The sequence below is a fragment of the Ceratotherium simum genome, chromosome 17 (assembly GCF_057802395.1).
Source record: "Ceratotherium simum simum isolate JZ-2026a chromosome 17, ASM5780239v1, whole genome shotgun sequence".
Lineage (NCBI taxonomy): Eukaryota > Metazoa > Chordata > Mammalia > Perissodactyla > Rhinocerotidae > Ceratotherium > Ceratotherium simum.
The window spans coordinates 38,511,606-38,533,076 of NC_141916.1; the positions used below are offsets into that span (position 1 = coordinate 38,511,606).

A 21,471-nucleotide genomic window follows, 5' to 3' on the forward strand; every position below is an offset into this window, starting at 1 on the left:
ATTTCAATGTGAACTGTGGATTCCATAATATAATTGTATCAACATTAAATGATACCCAAAGAGGGAAAGGTTGGGAAGAGCAGTGCACAGGAGAGGCAAAAGGTTGAAGAAAGAGCAGAGTGTGTGTGTACTCATTACTTAGGCTAACACCAACTATGATAACGAACAAACCCAAAATTTCCAGAGGCGCACAAAAGAATAGTTTATTTCTTGCTTATATAACAACCCATGTAGCTCTTCTGGCTGATGGACAGCTTTCTTCCACATGGTGATTCAGGCATCCACTCCTTTCCATTTTGTGGCTCCTCTATCCCTTAGCATCTCATGGTCGTCTTCATTCAGCAGTGGAGGAAAGAGAACTGATAAGACGTGATTGTTTCTAAAGTCTTTGGCCTGTTACACATCACTTCCATTCACATTGCGTAGGCAATGATTAACACATGGCCACACCTAGATACAAGTGGGGCTGAGAAACGTAGTTACTGGCTGGGCAGCTGCCTCCACTCAGTAACAAAACTCTATGGAAAGTGGAGCACAGATTTTTGGTGGATAGGGCAGCAGAGGGAAAAGATTTTCCTGTGTTATATAATTTGCAATCAAATAACTATTTATTGAGCAGTTACTGTGTGTCAGACATGATGCTAAAAATTTTACTGTCATTCTCAAAATTCCAATGAAATAAGAATCATTATCCCCATTCTACAGATAAAAAGCCAGAAGCTTTGTGAAGCCAAAAGCAACTTGCCCAAGGGCACACAACTGGTTGATGGTATTTTGAGGTTTGCCTCGCTGTCAATTCCCCGTAGTGGTTACATACATGAATTTAGGATGGGAAGTCTGATTCAAATCTTGGCTCTGACTTTTTAGTTCCATGACCTTTGGCAAGTTATTTTGTCTTTTTAAGCAGCAATTTTTCTATCTATAAATGGGAATAATGCTGATCTCATAAAGTTTTTTTTTTTTTTAAACAAGAATGCTTATAAAGTGCTGATCTTGGTACTTCGCTAAGTACAGGGGATGCAAATATTAGGCAAACCTTCCCTGAGTCCCAGTACTGATTCCTATTAGCCCTGGGATTCTTAATCTCTCCCACCCTTGGCTTCCTCACCTGTCTAAATGGCTGTTAAAATTAAATGGCTTAATATATAAAGTGATTAGCTCAGTGTGTGTTGCATAGTAAGCATTTAATAAGTGTTCATATTGGGTTCCTATTTCTGCAGTAACAAATTACCACAAATTTAGTGGCTCAAAACAACACAAATTTATTATCGTACGGTTCTGGAGGTCAGAAGTCCAAAATCAGTCCCATTGGACTAAAGTCAAAATGGCAACATTGCTTCTAGAGGTTTCCAGATTCTAGAGCTGCCTTCATTCCTTGACTTGTGGTCCCTTCCTCCATCTTCAAAGTCATCAGTGTACTTCTCTGCTCTCTGACCTCTTCTGCAGTCCTTACATCTTCTCTCTCTGGTCCTCCTGCCTGTCTCTTATAAGAACAATTGTTATTACATTAGGCCCACCCAGTTGATCCAGGGTAATCTCTCCATCTCAGTTCCTCAACTTAATCACATCAGCAAAGTCCCTTTTGCTATGTAATGTAAAATATTCATAGTTTCTGAGGATTCGGATGTGGCTCTTTGGGGACCATTATTCAACCTACCATAGTGTTAACAGCAATATTTGTATAATCAAAAGTTATAATGCATATATGTGACTAGAACAATTCTTGGTATTCAGTAAGAACTTGATAAAGCTTACCTCCTTCATCTCTCAAAAAATCCTTAACAACCTCTGGTACTTGAAGAGACCATCTTGGTTCCCTAGATAAAATAAGAAGAATCAAAGAACTGACCCAGCCAATTCAATTCGAGAGAGTAAAAGCTAACAAGAAAACAAGCAAATAAACAGCTGATGTGTCTGAGTTGGTATAAAAGTTTTGGATGAAATTGAGATGTTTGTTTGTTTGATGTCTTTTTTTGGAGAAATCTGAATATTTTAGCCTTAATCTATTTTGTGCGGAAGACCTGGCTCAAGTCTCCTTTCTATTTTCTCATAGTTTAGCTAGAACTATTGTCTCCAGGGCTTTCTCTGTTGTGGAATGAGCCTGTAGCAAGATTTTGGAAGACGCTGGGCCTTTACATACTCTAGGGACACTTCACCCTTGGGCTTCCAATGGGAGAAGTCATTAAAGACACAGCAGGATTAGACATTTAGAAACTTCTATGTACATGAGAGGATCCTAGCTTAAAAAGTAATAATTGTTTTTAAAAAAAGCCAAATTGCTCAGCTGAACCTGTAAATGATCTGGCTTTTAGTTTCTTTAAGGTGTATTTTATGACATTAGAAACATGAGACCATGTGTTATCTGGCCTGGGGAGGAAAGCAGCACCCCTAAATTCTAATCATTTCTTTCACCATACCAAAGGAAATCTCTTAAGGCTTTAAAAGGTTGGGTTAACAACACTGAAAATATTTTTATTTTTCACACTCCTCTGCTTTTCTTGGTTCCATCTGGGACCAGAAGCTAGCATGTTGAAATACCAGGAGAAAGGCAGTCCTCAAATATTTCCAGCCTAACAAGAGGCAGGAAATAGCAGAAAGCTCAGAAGATTTTCTTTTCTGCTTACAAGATTTCCAGGCTAATTTAATATGTTAACAAGTTTGCATAGGTATTGCTCAATGTGACTTGGGAATACCCAAGTTTTGAAACCTGCTCGAGTTTTTGTGTTCTGAAAATGAATACTCATCTTTATTGTCATTGGGTTATTAACTGTTAATATAAATGATATTTTTATTTATGTAACAACTATCTTGTGGGAATTCCAACATCTTTAAATAATATGACTATGGCAATTATTTGCTCTCAAAAGGTCTCATTAGGAGATCAGAGTTGAGACGGAAAGTTATGATTTTTTAAGACAAGCATGATGTTGGTTTCAGTTCACTGACAAATGCAGCTCAGTCTTTATTTAGTTATATGAATAAATGCAAGAAAAAGTAGGAGGAATACCAATTGTTTAAGAAACCTAAATGGTTTAGCAAAGAATGTAAAAAATATCTCAATATTTTCTGCACATAAGTAAACTCACCAACTCAAAGTTCTCCAAATATGGCTTCAGAATGCTTTGGAGGAGCCAGAGCCAACTCTCATGAGTCAACAAAATAAAAATACCTTGAGAGAATGATTTAATAGCTACTTCCCATTCCTGGTTGTAATAGAATAGGCCTAATTTGTTTTTTTTTAAAAATCTACAAGACATTGTGAAATTGGGCTTTGTTTGATGCTTGGACCCTTTTCATACACTCATACTGAAAAACATGAGCGACTCTAGGGAAAAGAATAATTTGCAGCAGCAGCTTTTAGTCATAAGGGATTTAGAGATCATGGACATCAATGAGACTAAGCTTTCACACTTTCTCAAAACAGTCCAGAAGCACAATGGATTTAATTCACACTAAGCACGCATTCATGTGAAATTTGTTTGTCCTGAGTCTTTTTAGATCATCAACATGCTGAAGGCAGGGCTGTGTCTGTAATATATCTCATAGAGCATCTCCAGTAGGTTCTAGTCATGGTTCAACATTTATGAAGCAGCCAGTCCTAGGTCCCAGAAACTGGACTCTATTAGATTAGAACCATGGCTTCCTAAGCATTTTTGATGAAAGGATTAATTTATGTATCTCATCATAAAACGTTTATTGGCTTTCGACTATATGCCTTAGATGAGACTGTGCTTTGGATATTCAGGGATCTCTGTCTTTATGGAGTTTACAGTGTCACAAGAGAATACACACAAAAACAGTTTAACAAACAAACGTGAAATTACAAATTTAGAAAAGTGCTGAAAAAGAGAAGAACAGAATGTGGGATGGGAGAAGAGGGTTCAGGAAAAGCCTATTTCTTTAGATAATAATTAACATGCAACCTGGATTCTTTAAAAGAACCAAAGAAGAGCATTCCAAGGAACTACATGACCTACTCATGTTATAGGATAGTGAGCGACCTGGCCAGCTCAGCCTTTGGCTCATTGATCAGAGAAATTGCAAAAATATGTCACCCATCTTCTGACCTGAACCCATCTGGCTTCTCAAGAACATTTTTTGAGTCCCTTAACTCAGGCTTGCTATGGTGTACTCTCTTCCTTATCTACCTACCATCCTCCTGGCCCCCGGGGAAAAGTCAAGCTAAGTGTTCTAGCCAGCATTAAGTGCCTTCCCTACTGTCCCAACAATATGGCCTCCCAAGCCCACATTTGTCTGGTACTATCATTTCCCATCACTTCTAAGTGTCCTCACAATTTCAAAAGGTATAATTGACCTTCCCTAATAATGCCATCACAAGAAGGAACAAGTCTGGAAAGTTTAAGGGGTCATGAAGTCCTCATACCCAGTACCCCTTTGTTTACCCTAAGCTCCATGTTCCTGATTCATTTATGGTTTGATTCTCTTCTCATTGAACTTGTGTAGGTAACCATGATGGAAATAGGTTAAACTCAAGCAGGAGAGTGATAACGTTGTTGACATGGGTTCTCCAGGAAGAATGGAACTATGCCACAAAGCCACAAGTATATGGGGTCCACAGGCAGATAAGATGGAATTTTGTTTGAGGGTGAGACTGTGTTTATAGCCAGATGAGAGACTACAATTAGATTTTGAACTTCTAGCTCTCTTTCTAATGCATTTTTTTAAATAAATTTGCTTCAGTTACCTAGGCTAGGATTTCAAGAATTAAAATACTTCATATAACTCTGAAATTTAATTTTTAATGATGTTAAACCAATAATTTAAAAAAATTTAGCGACCAACTTTGAATTTTTACCTGCCATCCTAATATTAGGGCCAAGTCTCACTTGTAAGGCAATAAATTGAATTAGGATTAATACGCAATGTTATGGAGCCACCTGCCTTGTTTAGACAGGGGAAATAAGCAATTATAACTTAATTATAATGCATCTCTAAAAAGTTGGCACCAAAGAAGGATGGAGAAACATCTTTAAACCACGCTTGTCCACTTTTCTGACTCCAGTCAAGTTCTCTTTTTATTGATCACACCCTCAAAGCACTAAAATGTTTCTCAAAAGAGAGTAGCCAGGCTAGTTAATGACCTCACCTTTCCAGAAGTGTTGGCTGAATTCTTCCCCTTGTATACTATTCCCTTGTGAAAAACATTTATCGTTGCGCCTTTTAAGGCTTAGAATTAACCAGTTTTTTCTGCCTTTTTGCAGAACACATAAATATTTATGTGCTTTGATATGTCAGTTTTAGGCCCTGAATTTTTGGTACTAGGGCTTTATCAATATAAAAGGTATGTATTTTTAGGTGGTTTGATCATTGTATAATCATAGGAAAAGGATACAGAATCTTATCCTTTATGGGCATCATTCCCTGAAAGATAACAGTTTCATCTTATGATCTTATAGTTCCATTATGTTTTTTGCTATTGAGGGTTGTTATATTTAGCTTTATTTTGTGGATAGATAGTTATTGAGGCTGTGTCAACAAAGGTAAAACATTCACTCTTTATTTAACAAACTTATCTGCTTAGAGGTAGACATACCAAGATAAATAATGCGTGGCCCTTGCCCTTAAGATACTCATGACTAGTGGGAAGAGAGTCAAGGCAACTCAGATGCTATGAGTGAAATGGAGGATGTCAGAGAAGGCTTCCTAGACTACATGGTCCTGGCTACTGTCCCGATAGATGAATAGGGATTAACAGGCAGAACAAAAGGGAAGGACATTCCAAGAGGAAGAAATAGCATCATAAAGGAATGGAGGAATGAAAGAACATAGCATATTATGGGAAATGAAAGAGTAGTGTGGAAATGAACGATGACGTCCATATGGGGAAATAGCTAGAGATGAGTGGGCAGCTTGTGGAATTTGCACTACGAGGCTAAGGAGCTTGGGTGTTTTTGTGAAGCCTCTGGAGAATCATAGAAGGACTTTAGAAAGGAGAGCAACATAGTCAGATTCCTAATTTAGAAAGACATTCCTGGTGGCAAGGTGCAGGTGGGATTGGGGAAGGTCAACTAGAAATGGAGATTCTTCGGATACATACTGTACTAACATTGGAGAGCAGGGAGTCAGGCTAGAATGGAGGCTGAGGCAACGGAGATGGAGAGGAGAAGTGCTGTGTTATCTGTAGGAGCTGGTGACTGGCTGGACGTGGGATTGAGGGAGTTGGAGAAATCTAGGATATCTCAGAAGCTTGGGAGTTGCCTTGGATGCAGAAGAGCATGGAGCAATTTGTCAGTGGGTGCAGTCCGTATTATGGCCAAAGTGGATAATTAAAGCAATGTCCAAATTGCTCTTTGCTAGTTACAGTAATAGCTAACAGGCAGTGTGGGCTGGCCCTGTGCCAGGCCCTGGTCTTAGTGTGTTCCATGTGTACAGTACAAGGATTGAGAGCACAGACTCAAGATCCAGACTGTCTGAATTCAAATCCCACCTTTGCCACTAACTGACTGTATGACCTTGGGCAAGTTACTAAATCTATACTTCCGTTTCCTCATTCATAAAGTGGGGGTGATAATAATAAAACTGACTTCATAATATGGTTGCAAGGATTGAACAATTTAATATAAGTAATTCACTTAGATGAGTGAATGGCATGTAGAAAATTTTGACTGTGTTGATTATTATTATCACATGTATTAACTCATATAAACCACACGAAATCTAGAGATAGGTACTATTATCTCTCTTTTCCAGAGAAGGAAATTGAGGCACACAGAAATCATAGAGCTAGAAAATTAAACCAAGCAGTAAGCCTCAGGAGACTTTTAACTACTTCACCATAGTCTTCTGTGTAGTGTTTTGGGAGCTAAATTCAAGGTTATTAACTGGAAGGGCCTGTTCCAGGTAGAGGCAGGTAGAGGTCTGAGTGGTACAGGGAAAGAAGTCCCAGCACTCACCATTCTATTCAAAGCAATACCTGAATCTGACACTCCTCTGGAGGTGCTGACAGCTGTAATAGTCGTGTCACCATGCTCACTTAACAGCAAGCACTCAGTCCCTCTTAGTAGAGAGGCAGAGCATCTCCCTCCCCCACCCTCCGGCCATTCAGCTGATTCCTGCTTCCCCGCGCCTTGTTCCAGGACTGCGCAGACAAAGGACATGTCTAACACACCACTGCTATAAATCAGCTTAGTTTGTTCCACTTTCAGCGTTATTTTGTCTGTCTAAATACGTAATAGCCTTTGTGAAATTTGGAGTTTTCAAACTTTATTTTTGTGGAAAGAGGCAGTTTAGCATAGTGGTTAAGAGTCTTAGCTTGGGAATTGGAAAGACTTCTCTGGCTCTGCCAACAACTAGCGAAATTTAGCAAATAAAAATGCTGGATGCTAAGTTAAATTTGAATTTCAGATAAACATTAAATATATATTCTTTAGTATTTCAGTATATTTGTTATATTTCCTGGGACATTACTTATACTAAAAAAATATATCCTTTATTTATCTGACATTCAAATTTAACTGGGCATCTCATAATTTATTAACTTCTCGGTGCCTCCATTCTCTCACTTACATACAGGGATGATAAAAGACAGTAATAGTGACCATGATTGATATTTGCTATAAATATTAAATGAGGTAATATGTATTAAGCACACAGGAAACGCTCCATGTGTATTGATTGTTGTTATTGTTATACTGGGATGATGGTAAGCTGGCAAAGCGCGAGGGAATTTTTCAGCACTGATTCTTTTGATAACATTTTAAAAAGCTTTAGAATTGGAAATGAAAGATGTTCTGCCCAAGCTACCTTTGTGCGTCTCAAAGACGAAAATATAAATCCAACTTCCTTTTTCAGTTTTTTCACGAGAAACTGGGTAAATAGCTCTTATTTCCCAACATAATTTTCATATTTTCTCCTAACTCTTCTGCCCATAAACTACCTGCCAAGTTAACTATATAAAAACGAGAAGGTTCCAGGCACTCAGGCCTTTATCACTAAAAATAAAGCGAAAGTAAGATGAAGTAGAGCTCATTAATCTTCCCCTATTTTCTTGGGAAGAATTTGGCAAAAACAGATTCTACAGACGCAGCCAGCCATCTCTGAAGGCTATCTGCCCTGAGCCAATTAAATATTACACAATAAGTATACCCAATAATTAACTAATGAATTGGTTTCTTTGGGAAATGATCAGAAATGTCAGGGATGGAAGAATATTTAGATGGCTTCTATGAGTCCTGCTGAAGAAACATCTGGTTCTTTTTTCTTCCATCAACATGCACCCTGACGGGTCCCAAATTCAAAAATGATTATATTTCATGTCATTTATGTGCCTTACAGTTTGACAAATTTAACTTGTAAGAATAAGTGATTCCGTGTTCAATTTACGTTGATCCCATTTTCATCCAAACATCCAAAGAGAGAGAACCATTATAGATTGATAAAAGCTGCTGATTGATCTATTGATTTCCAGACCTTAAATCTCCTAGGGAAGTCTTTGTAAAGTTCGTGTTCATAAAATTCTTGTTCTGCCACAAAAGCTCCCAGTGGATTGTGTTTCTCAACTACAAGGAAAATCATCAGGGACAAACCCAGAAAATGTTTCTTTAGTATACACTACGCAGGAGGGCCTTCCAAATTCAGTCTCAATCTGGTTTCTTCAAAGGTTTATTTTTATTTCATTTTTGAAAACTTTTAATTTGAAGAGGGGGGAAAAAGCCCTTTAAAGCATAACAACCCGCAGTGATGTAAGTGCCTTTCTGTCTCATATATAATCATGTCTGTTTGGACGTGCTGGGTGTCATGTCCAGGGCTATGGTGCCACATTGAGAACAATATTGAACTAAATAGTTTTGATAGAACAGCCAGACCTTTTCTTGGGGCTCCTGCTATATTGCATATCTGCTTCTTTGTACACAACGGGGTGAGCGAGTGATGGAAGGCAGAGAGTTCAATTGTGGTTAGAGTCCAAAAAAGAGCCATCAATGGAATCTCTTTACTGATTTACACTAATACCTGGAGACAGAGTACAGATGAGTATATTTTCCAGGTTATCAGGGATAAGAAAAAGGAAAATTATTTTTCTAAAATGTGCACTCTGGTACAATAAATGCTGTGGGTTATATCCATGCAGATTAATGTCAGCCTGTGTGGGCTAGGCTGAAAGAACTTGGTTCATCTCAGCTCCTCTTCTCCATTGCTTTATGGAAGTAGTTTATGGGTAGTGGGTTGTGTGAGTGAACTCTAGATGCATTTGTCTCTAGGCAGAGTGTTGTATGTATTTATTGACAAGGAGCTTCATCTTTATGATTGTGTAATTTACTGAGATAATTTATTGAGATTTTAACTCAATAATATTAAGTGTTAGTGCCACTCTCCAAGACCTCCACTCCCATCCCAGAGGGTAGGTAGCTCAGCTTGTAGTTCTGTGTGCCTCAGGGTAGACATAAGAGGCTTTATTTTAAAAAAAGAGCTGAATTGACCAAAGGAAAGGAGAGGCTCAGAGAGCAGAGAGGCAGAATCTACGAAAATTGGTAGATATTTTCCAGAAGACACAGAAAGAGGATGGGTTCTGGGGCCTTCATGAGTGATGGTAGACCTGTATCAGGCTCCCAAGCAGTATTGAGAGAGATGACAAACGTCTAATGGGGCAGTGTGTGGATGCTGATGGGACCTCACTCTAAGGGCAATGTCCTTCTGAGTCTCACTGAAGGATCATGGTGCCCCTACTTGGCACAGAGGGAAGGATCTTCTTACCTTGTGTTGGCCACGAAGGCTTACTCAATGATCACATGGCCTTATCCATTTACTACAATGGACTGAAGACTGAATCCCATTCAACTGATAGTAACAATTATCTTCCCTTGAGTACTATTTTGATTCTTGCACCAGAAGTTTTACCACTACTAGGAAATTTGGAATCTCCTCATCCTGGGTTTGAGGTCTTCCCAGCATGTATAGTGAATAAAAATTTTTAAATTAGAGGTTGCAATTTGGCAATTTATGGCTAAAAGTACAGCCAGTAGATACATTTTGTTTAATTAGCATGGTGTTATTTGAATTTGAGCAACATTTAAAATTTTTTAATCAGAAGATTTCTTTAAAAATCTAGATTTCTGGTTTCTTTTAAAAAAAACAAACAAACAGATAATCTGGCATCATTAGGCCCAGATTCCCACTGTATCCATCTTTCAGAGTTGGATACTGAATATGACATAGTTTTCCAATTTACTACAATTCTTTCTACTCCCTTGTCTCCTTACCCAGGTCTGCTTCTCTTGTTTGCATGTGTTGCATGGTCTTTGTAGGCATATTTGTTCGCAATTTCTTTAAACTGAACAGAAATAAATGGGTTAACTGGAATCAGGGGTGAAGTTCAAGGACTGAAATGTGAAAAATTGAACTCTCAAGGAAAGGCCTTGATGAGTTCAGTTTAGCTTACTAATTGGGGTTAGAAACATGGAGATTGGAATCTAAGTGGAAGGAGATGCAGCAACGTATTAATATATTAGTCTATTGCTAGGCAACAAATTACCCCAACACTTACCAACGTGAATCAACAGCAATCAGTCTTTGTCTCTCACAGTTTCTGTGGGTCAGGACTATGAGAGTGGCTTGACTGGTCAGTTCTGGCTTGGTCTTACATAAAGTTGCAGTCAGACAATAGCTGGGGAAGGGATTCTCGTGAAGGTTTCTTCACTCATGGTTCTGCAGCCTGGGGAGACCCTCTTGGCTGGAATAGCTGGGAATCCTCAGGCGTGCATCTCTATTTCTGTATGATCTCTCTACCTGGTCTCCCCAGTGGTCAGGGCTTCACGGCCAAGTGTCTCAAGGGAGAGAGCCAGGTAGAAGTTGCATTCTTTTTATGACAGCTTCAGATACCCCATAGCCTCATTTCTGCTTCACCTCACGGGTTGGAGCAGTCACAAGCCCTCTCCTACATTTGAGGGAAGGGAGCATAGACCTTGCCTCTTGGTGGGAGGGGGCATCAGTCAAGTTGTAAGTAGAGCAAGTGGAATGGCAGCCATAGATGACATCCACCTTTGGAAAATGCAATTTACCGTGAACAGAAACAGGAAATAAGGTCAAGACTCCAGAAAATCTGAATGATATAAAAGCAAATAAGAATTCAGGTTTCTTGATAAGAACAAAAAATAGAAAAGAACGTCTGAAGACTGAAATATACACTTGCATGTGTTGGTTTGGTTTTTCTCCACCTGACCATAGCCCAAAGGTTAACTTGTGCATGCCCCTGGCCACTTAACATCACCAGGTTCTGAAACCCTCTCGTATTCCCACCCGGGACAGTACCACTTGTTGTTACCCTGTTCTCTACTTCAGCTAGGCACACTGTCTCACTATCTCCTTTGAACGACCAGCCTCTCAGCCTCTGCCTAGCTTCTCTGATCTGGGTTGCTCTCCCCTCCTTTATTCAATCTGCACCCCTTCTGCCTTTAGAATTTGGGACGACATTCTCCTCCAGGCAACCTTTCAGCTTCCGTCCCTTCGGGAACCACCAGATTGTACAGATTTCTCAAGCACGGTAACTGGCCCTTGACTATTTATGTACCTCTTTAAAAATGTGAGTGGGTTTTAAAAATCATTATTACCCTTTCTTTTCATTTCAAGAGAATGTTTGACAAAGAAGGAGCCTCCATTTTCTCATTTTGCAGGTGGGGAAACAGAAGCCAAGCTAGATGAGGAGCCTGCCCAGGCTTCCAGAGCTGGAACTTGGTGGAGAAGAGCCACAGCCTGCACCCCCTGACTTGTGGTTTGGAGCTTTTTGCTTCTCAGAGGTTAATTGGGGGGTAGCCCACAGGCCTGGACAAGCCTGGCCCACAGACAGGTCTAGATTGGCTAGCACACAATGTTGTGTTTTCTTTTGTTTTGTTTTTAAGGCTTTAAGTGGGGCATGTACTTTACAGTTCTCTGCAGACTCCACTAATCTCTCCCACTAAGTCACTCACATAGCTCATTAACTGCCTGATCTCTGAAGGCATTTGAGCTTCTGCACGCCCCTCCTCCTCCATGCTACAACTTTGTATACTTCCTAAAGGGAAGAATTTTCCTCTAATAACAGCTGACACTTGCTGATCTTCTACTATGTGCCAGGCAATTTACATGCATTAACCCATTTCATACTCAGAACACTCCTATTGTCATCCCCATTTTATAGATGAGAAAACTGAGACACCGAGAGGTTAAGTCATTTTCCCACATTCTAACCTATAGTAAAGACTGAGAGCTGGAATTTGAATCCAAGCACCTTGACAACAAAACTCATAATCTCAACCACTCTGTTGAAAAAAGTCTAGGTAGACAAAGGGCGATAATAATAAATGTGTGTGGATCTAATCAACATTGTTTAAAATAGTTATGTTTTCAGATTGGTAAAATCTATCTGTAGGTTTATATTTGAAAAACTAGGATGATAGTGTACTAATGCCTTAATGCGGCTCATCTGCTAAGTGAAATATTATTGTCTATGCATCGTGAAAGATGACTTTCACTACCTCAAAAATGCCCACCATCTGGGTTTGATTTTTTAGGCTAAAACTCAAAATTTAAGCATTTTAACCAAATCACCATCTAAATCTTTGTTTTAGTCTCCAAATGCTTTTGTGGCTAGTATATAGATGAATGGAATTCGAAAGTGGCCGTTAAGATTACTATTGCATGATGGAAACTAGAGTCTACCACATAAATCTAAACCCTTCCATAAATTTTAAAAAAGATTTACTGCTCAAAAATAAAAATATAAATCATCCTCATTTTCTAAATCATTGCTGCTGATGATCATACTCAGCGTGGCGAGAGATCACTATATTATTCTGGATATAGTACCACGTCTAAATTTTCCAAGTAGTCTCAACTGCCCATGGGATTTACTACTTCATGTACTTGCCAAGACAGAAGGTATTTCTGCATAATTCCTGTAGCTGAACGTTACTGATGCTCAAAGTGCATGGAACATTTAATATGTATAGCGAGTCCAACATGATTAGTTATTGACGTGAATTACGATTTTTACACCAAATCATTGAAGGCCCAATTAGAAAATTGATCAGTTTTGAAGAGTCTGTCTCCTTAATCTCTCCTATTTACAGAACAGGATTTGGCAGCAGGGGCAATTCTCAATAGGGTCAGATACTGGTGAACCTTAAAGACCAGAGTAAAGCACTTGAACCCTTACAGATAACAGAGGACCATTTAAGGTTTTTTTTAACAAAGTCAGTGACATGATCAAAGAAGTGTTTGGGGAAGGTTCATCTGGCAGCAGTGTGTACAATGTTCTCCATCACGTGGTGACAAGAAAATGGCTGTGTGGACAGAAAACAGTGAATTAACTCATGTCAGCATGTGAAGAACAAACTAAGTTCAACAGCTATCAATCCAAACCAACATTCAGGTCTGTTATCCTGACTGCTCTGATCCCTTTCAAGTCATAGCTTTAAAACTCTAGATGGTTACTGACTGGAGGACTTTGCAGACTGTACTTGGAGGTCTAAGGAGAAAGAGAAGGGGCAGGAAAGCTGAGAGGCTGTGATGCAGTGAGAGGAACACCTCGTGTGTCACAGGAATCGACTGGAAGAGGACAGGTGAGCCACAGTAAGTCTAACTTCATTGAAGACCTTTTCATGGGGCTTGGGATTATTTCTCACTTCCTGTTGTTTCCCTGAGCTGCTCCGTTCCTTTCCAGATTAACCCTTTTCTTGTACCTTCTGCAGCAGATGCCCAGCCATCCAGGCAGTTTTGATTGGTTTATGTACTGGTACAGTCTGGGGAGGTGTCTACTCTATCTAGTGCTAAGTGGGTGGGCAGGCATTTCTCAAATAACCCATCACCTAAGATCAGCCGTCTTCTACGATGCCAATGCAAAAGAGTTGACAAATCACTCATCCAAAATATTTTTCTAGCCAGTTTGGATGATACTGTTTTATTGTTATACTGTTTCAGAAAATTCACTGGAATTGGGAACTGCTCTCACATTAAAAATCCCTGATTTTGTTACTTATATTCCAGCATGGAGCCAGATCTGTCTTAAATCAGAGGAGAGGAAACTCTTGTCCTTAGGGCAGCCCAGCCTTCAGACATTTTACTGTGTCCCAGCTCTGCACGGCCTGTCTAGAGACTTGAATCAACCAGCTGGAAGATAAACAGGCTGGGCAGCTCAGAGACTTCTGAGCTAATGCTTATCTCAGAATGAGATGAGTCTCTTTTTTCACGTTTTTTTCTCTGAACTTCCCCTCTCTTGTTTATTCATTCAGCAAACAGCCATTGGGCATCTATGGCATGCCCATATTACACCATGTGATTGGGATGCAGAGGGAAAAAAAGAGAGTAAGGTACCTGTTTTATGGGCCTTATTGTCCAGAGGGAAATGCAGATATTAAGCAATCGAACAAACAACTGAATGCAGAATTTGAAATTATGATAAGTTCTATGAAGGAAAAGAACTGGGATGGATAAGAGAGAGATCTGCAGGGCCCACCTACTTGAGATAAATTGCTCAGGGAAAACCTCTCTGAAGAAGTGATGTTTTAGCTAAAGCCAAAAGGATTAATAGGAACTAGTAGGGTAAAGGGGTTTACAGGAAAGGACATTACCAGTATAGGAAATAGGAGGTGCAAAGGCCCTGGGGAGGGAAAGAGATGCTGGTAAGTGCAAAGAACTAGGTGACAGAGTCTGTCTGTCTGTCTGTCTCTCTCTCAGTTTCTCTCTCTCTCCATCTCGCTTTCCTTACCCTTCAATTATCTCTATTTTTCCCTTATTATCTCATTTTCTATCATATTCTTTTTGTTACTAAGATTCCTCCATAAATTGCTATATAAAACACAAACATTTTTAGGGAATTAGGGCCATAATTCCAACCTGTATTTGCTATTTAGAAGTTAGGCAACACTTCTTGTAGGTCATCTACATGATCTAGGCCTTTAAGTTCCACTGTGGGAAAAGGTAATTCCCTGATTTTAAGAGTCCCAGAACCTCATAAGGAAAGACATAAATCCATCCGTTAATGAACATGGGGATCTACCGACATGTCTGAAGAACAGAGGGCCTTGATGGAAGCCACATTGTGAGCTTCTGCGAGAAAACCAACAAAGACAAGAGGGATGTATTGGGTCACCGAGATGTAGAACCCAAATGCTAGAGGAAATTGTGGCTTTTGCAAAGTACGAGACGGTCTGAGAACTTGCTCTAAATCAGATTTCTGCGAAGCCTCTCTGCCCTGGGAGGAGAGGGCTGACTTCAGAGACTGCTAGCTGTCTTACCAATCAATAGCCATTGTCTCCTGCTGTCTTAGTATGAAAGCTCAATTTTGCTTAGAGTGGTGTTGTGCGCAGCTAAAGGGCTACGTATCTCAGCCTCTTTTGCAACTGGTGTGAGCATGTGACTAAATTCTGGCCACGTGGTAGTGTTGTATGGGCCTTCCAGAAATATTCCTTAAAAGGAGCTGACTCAGCCAGGAGGTGTGCCTCTTTTTACCCTCTTCTCATTTTTCATCCTGCTGGCTGGAATGTGGCTATGATAGCTGGAGCTCTAGCAGCTATATTAGGTCATGAGGTAACCTTGCAGAAAGAAGCAGCTTTGGGTCCTCATGACAATAAAACTTCCATACTAGCCCTGACCTGCTTACCTTGACATTTATGTTACATGATCAAGAAATACACTTCTATGTTATCGAAAGTAATGTTTTGTTTTGTTGTGGTTTCTTCTGTTTTATGCATGAAGGGTAATTTCTTAAATATGCAACCAAACCTAACCTTGATTCAAGGTTGCATGTTTAATTCAGTTAACTATTGTAGACAATCATAATTTATTATTTCTCATGATTCTGTGGGTCAGGTTTTTGGGCAGCACATATCTTGGCCATTCTCTGGTTCTATGTAATGCCAGCCGGCGTCACTCACGCAGCTGCATTCATCTCAGAGCTTGGCTAGGGCTGGGACAGCCAAGCTGGCCTCTGAATCTCCAGGACCTCTCTCCACGTGGCCTCTAGGCACTCAGTAGTTTTGCTTGGACTTCCAGAATGCCAGCTCTGTTCCAAGAAGAAGAAAGAGAGGGATTCTAGGTCTCCTCAACCTATTCTCAGAAGTCCCAGAATATCTACTGTACCACATTCTATGGTCAAATCAAGTCACAAGCCCAATCCAGAGGCAAGAAGAGGGAAATAAAGTTACTTCTTTATGTTAGGAGCAGCACGCGTGCACAAGAATGGCAGTAATAATTGGCAGCCATATTTGAGGACTACTTTACCAAATAGTTAAAGTAATAACAAATCACCAGCCATTTGAGCTCCTCTGCTGCAAAACTGCCTGCTGACCTCTGGGTGGAGAAACTGAAAACCTATTCTGAGGGTACTATAAAGCTGGTGAAGATGATGTTGCAAGAGACGACAGAGAGGCTCCTAGGGGGAGATGAAAGACAGGTCACTACCACCAACAGTGTGACCCAGGGTGTTGCAGGGTGACATCAGTGTAGAACAAGACACAGCAGTGGATTCTGAGAGCAACAGCGAGAGCAGAAAGATTCCGGAATCAAAGGAATTGGTTCAAATTATATATGAGAGCTTCCTCTTCTTTCCCTCTCCTAGTCTCCTACCTCCATCTTCTGGTCTCAGCGCAGACCTCTGAAGAGACTTAAGGGTTTGTTTCCTCTGTTTGGAAGATGGGACAATTGATTAGGTGTACCTGGTGGCACAAATTGTTAAAGTGACCTTCCTAGGATGCACAAACTGGTGTTGTCCAAGGGGCGTTTAAGTTACATAAGGGTATAATATTTGCATATTCTTCCCTCTTAATTTAAATGTATATTTATTTATATGTTTTTTCCTATATATACCTACCCATAGGAAAAAGCCTGAAAGGGTATATACAAAATTGTAATGGTTACTATCACTAGGTGAGTTTTTCTTCTCTTTACTTATCTATACATTTTTTACTTTCTAAAATGAACATGTATTATTTTCCTAATTTCTAAGTTGTTTTTAGTGATTATATGTAATTAACTATTTCATGTTTCCCTGAGGAAAAAAATGAAGTTACTTCTCGCTTATAAGTGGCCTTTAAGTGATCATTTTCACAGCAAATAGGTAGTCATCGTTGCTAGGAAAGGTCCCAGTCTCGCCTCAGATCTGCTCAGTGTAACAGTAACACTCCTGCACAAAGATTCTCAATCCCATGATATACATCTTAGGTATTTCAATGCCAAAAATTAAAGAAATTTCAAAGGAACCACCAGAAAGTTGAATTATTGAAATGCTAAGGAAGACAGGCCCTCAGAGAACATCGCAGGGAGTCTTCACAGTTTTTAAGGCTTTATCTGAAAGACCTTTGCAGAATAAACATGGTACTCAATTTATGTTTCTCCAAAGGGCTGCTGGAATTTGAACTGGTGCTCCCAGAGAGTATTTCAAGGCACATGTTACATCACTAACCGATAAAATTTCCATTTGGCATCCACATGATCCATGTGTTCAAAATAAGAATTTTTATTTAATTTCAAAATGAACTAATTCATGCAATCAGTCTACAGATGTATAGGATGTTGAATGGAGTAGATCGGCCTGGGCAGGAGGAATAATATACTGCTAGGAAATGTTGCATCATATTTACATAAAAAGTTGGCATTCCAACATTAAAATTCCATTAAAATACTACATATTTTAAATGATAGTACTTTTATAAGATGACACCTCCCAGTGAAGTAAGGATTTTGTACGTTTACTATTCTTCTTTTAAATGTCCCTGTCGTAAAGGTAATTATATACCTCCTTTCTTTTAAAAAACCTATAGGGGCTGGCCCCGTGGCTTAGCAGTTAAGTGCGCACGCTCTGATACTGGCGGCCCAAGTTCGGATCCTGGGTGTGCACCAATGCACCACTTGTCCGGCCATGCTGAGGTGGCGTCCCACCTACAGCAACTAGAAGGATGTACAACTATGGCATACAGCTATCTACTGGGGCTTTGGGGAGAAAAAGGAAAAAAAAAAAAAGGAGGAGGATTGGCAATAGATGTTAGCTCAGGGCCTGTCTTCCTCAGCAAAAAGAGGAGGATTGGCATGGATGTTAGCTCAGGCCTGATCTTCCTCACCAAAAAAAGAAAAACCCTAAAAAAAAAAAACCTATAAAAACAATCAGACACAAATAACCTAAATGACTATAAAGGTACCTCTAGAAATATTTTGAATATGATATATATCTATATGAGTGTGTATGTGGATCGATGGAAGGAAAGATGGATAGATGGGATAGATAGATAGATAGAGAGATAGATAGATAGGTAGATAGATAGATAGATGATAGATATAGATATTCTATATACAATATACTATGTGCATAAATGTACACACCTTATAGGAAATACATTTATCGGCCAAAAATACCACCCATAATCATAATTAAAATATCTCCTTATAGATTAAAAATTATATTTTTCATATTCTTGTTATTTTGAGCTCTAAAATTATTTGAATGCCATGATATAACAATCAGAGGAAAATTCAACCTTGTATATCTTTCCTGGAACACCAGAGAAGAAAGATCAAATACTTTGACCCTCATTACCGGTAGTTTTTCACGTATGATTAAATGATTTTTAAAAAAGTCATCCTGTTTAGGAACGCAAACATAGCAGTGTAATTCACATGTAGTGTGCTTGGGCATTCATGTGCTGTCAAGTACCCATAGACTGTAGGCTATAGGCTACAATAAATTCTACATGGCAAACCCCTGAAACATTTGAAAGGAAAAAAGTCAGAAATTATGATGAAATGAGAACTCCATTAGCCACCAAGGGAAAAAAATGGCTAGTGCAGATGCAATGCAAAGGTCTTCTTATAGTTTGCTGTGTTTTTGCCCATTTTAATGACCACACAATGTAAAATTGTTGGTGGACCAGACTATCACATGTTGCTGTGCTCACATTTTCTCAAATTTTTAGACCAATGAGCAACCCCAAGTTAGAACTTAAGTGACACTGATTTCTTAAGAAGATTCTTTACCCAACACAAACTCAGAAAATTTATTCCCATTCTTGCCAATTGAGCAGTTTCTATGATTTTGTTCTTAGTTCTAGCATGGTTAGATTATTGTGATAAGCAGCTATTAGAAAGAAACTGACAACATAATACATGGAAAACCTCTGTTGATAAGATTCCTTGATCTAAATTTATAGATCCAATATACATTTCCAGGGCAGCTAAAGTTTAATGGCAGGGTGACCATGGACATAATAACAACAAGACTCCAACAGCTTGATATTTTGAGTTTTAAGGCATTATATTTCAGAGGAGAGAAGACAAATGTTATCATCTCAGTATACTGAGAATATGAAGCAATAAGGTTCCAAGTCTTATCCAAAGACTCATGCAAATCCAATGCACAAGCAATTTCTCCAGCTCTGCATTCATTGATTTATTCATTCATCCATTAAACAAAAAATGTATTGAGCTATGAGCTAGCAGGGATTATGGTGAGCTCAGCTATAGAGCTATATTATAGCTCTATATTATAGAGCCTCTGCTCTAGCTGCTCCCAACTAATGCAGGCAATAATGTCATAAGTATGGTGATATATATATTGGTGCTCTGACAGCCAGAGGAGAGAACAAACTAAATTTCCCTGGAGGAGTTGGGAATGGTCTCAGAGTAGTGACATTTGAAATGAGACGTAGAGGATGAGTAGGAGTTTACCAAAGAAGGTTGCAAGAAGGGCATTCCAGGTGGAGAGAACAGCAGGAACATGGAAGCTTTAAAGAGAATTGAATGTGGAGAACTAATTAGCAAAGGTACACAGGGTGAAAGGGAAAGAACATGGAATTAGAAAAGAGCTACTTAAAATTTATTTGGAACCAGTTGGTATGGAGTAATTTAAAAGATGATAGCAAAATGTGGTTTGCACTTCATTGTAAAGACCAACACACATCCCAGTTTTTCACTCCTTGTGTGGTAGATAGATGGGTTACGGATGTGCTAAAATATTGGTCTCTTAAGCCCTTCTTGGGTCAGCCAGCAGAGTCTCCATGAGTCAGATATTCCAGGTCCCACCTCTGTCCATGAACAGCCTCTTCCATTCATCACAGTACACTCTAAAAATATTATCATCTTCTATACCTGTTATGCACAGGCAGAGGTTGTGAATCACTGGCCTACTGAGCTAAAGAGTATGCATTCTAGGCAATAGAGAGCCCGTGAAAAATGCTAGGCAGGAAAGTGGCAGTGGGAGTCATTAGAGATGGGAAGTTGGCCTCAGAGGTTATTGCAATAGCCAAGAGAAGAGAGGGTAAAGACTTCAGATATTTCTCAACTGGGTCACTCTTGAGCTCTCTTTGTGTCATTCTGTTGAACAGAATTCATGTTCTGCATGGCAAGACCTTATCTTAGAGACACAGAGACTCTGGGATATCAGACCAGGACCACAGAACTGATTTTTGTAGAGAGGCCTCCACTGGGGATAAAAGAGAATATTTAGGTCTAACAATCAAGATTTGGCTCACAAAATTACTACTTTGAGCAAAAAAGGTGAGGCTGAGGCTCTTCCCAACCTTTAGGTGTTAGAGAATGTTTCAAAAAGTCAGCTTTCTAAGAACTAAGAACCACAGGTTTATGGCTCAGGCTGTGACCCAATTGACTGTCTGTGAGAAGAAACAGTTTTGACAGAGACTAGAATGTAAACTCCATGACAGTAGGAATCTGGTCTGTCTGGTTCACTGGTCCTCATTGCCTAGACTAGTGCCCGACACTTTTTAGGCATTAAATAGATACTTGTTGAATAAGGGGATGACACTACGGTGTCGGATACTGACATGTAAATATCCTGTGGCTCAATTCATGGGGAATATGTTCATTTTTCTATAGGAGGGATTATAAACTCAAAAGATAGGCAACCTAAAAGAAGTGTTGCAATTCATATATCTATATCTCTAATATATCTCTCTATATATCTATGTAGAAAGAGAGAAAATGTGGCAATTTCTATTTTATATATATATGTATACACACACATATATGTGTCTACGTATATATACGTATACCTATGCATACAGAGAGAGAGAGATTTCATTTATTTAGACCGAAACACCCAAGGATGAACAATGGAACTCAATTCCACTTCAAAGCCAGCTCAGCACTGATGGCAGTGGCTGCATTTGAAGAAGCGACTGGGAATGCAAACAACAGCTAAGGAGTGACTAAGTGACAGACAGAAATGATGGAAATCCAGGAGGCATAACACCAGCAGGGCCTTTGGCAGCAGTCAAGTCACACAACAAATTTTCGAGGTAGATTGTGAGCCATTGGTGTCCCCAAGTTTGGAGAGCGCATGGAGATGGGGAAGGAGAAGGTAGAAATCCAGGAATAACAAGTCAGTAATGGGTGAGGACTCAGAGAAAATTGTCATTATCCATCATACTCATGGGTATTCGCTAAACCTGCTGGCATGGTTCAGGGAAACAAGGGTTACACATGCATTTGCAAGGATCTGAATCTGCTGTACTCCAGCTGTAGCAACACAGAGCC

General features: G+C 39.5%; 1 long non-coding RNA gene across 1 annotated transcript in view; it reads right to left on the minus strand.

Moving 5' to 3' along the window:
- Positions 1-191: 191 nt before the first annotated feature.
- Positions 192-21,471, minus strand: part of LOC147914777 (uncharacterized) — a 140,121-nt gene continuing 118,841 nt past the window's right edge. Inside the window, exons 2-3 of the long non-coding RNA XR_015554894.1 lie at positions 1,756-1,817; positions 192-332 (exon numbers count right to left, since the gene is read on the minus strand). This is a non-coding gene — a long non-coding RNA (uncharacterized LOC147914777). The remainder of the gene's footprint in view (positions 333-1,755; positions 1,818-21,471) is intronic.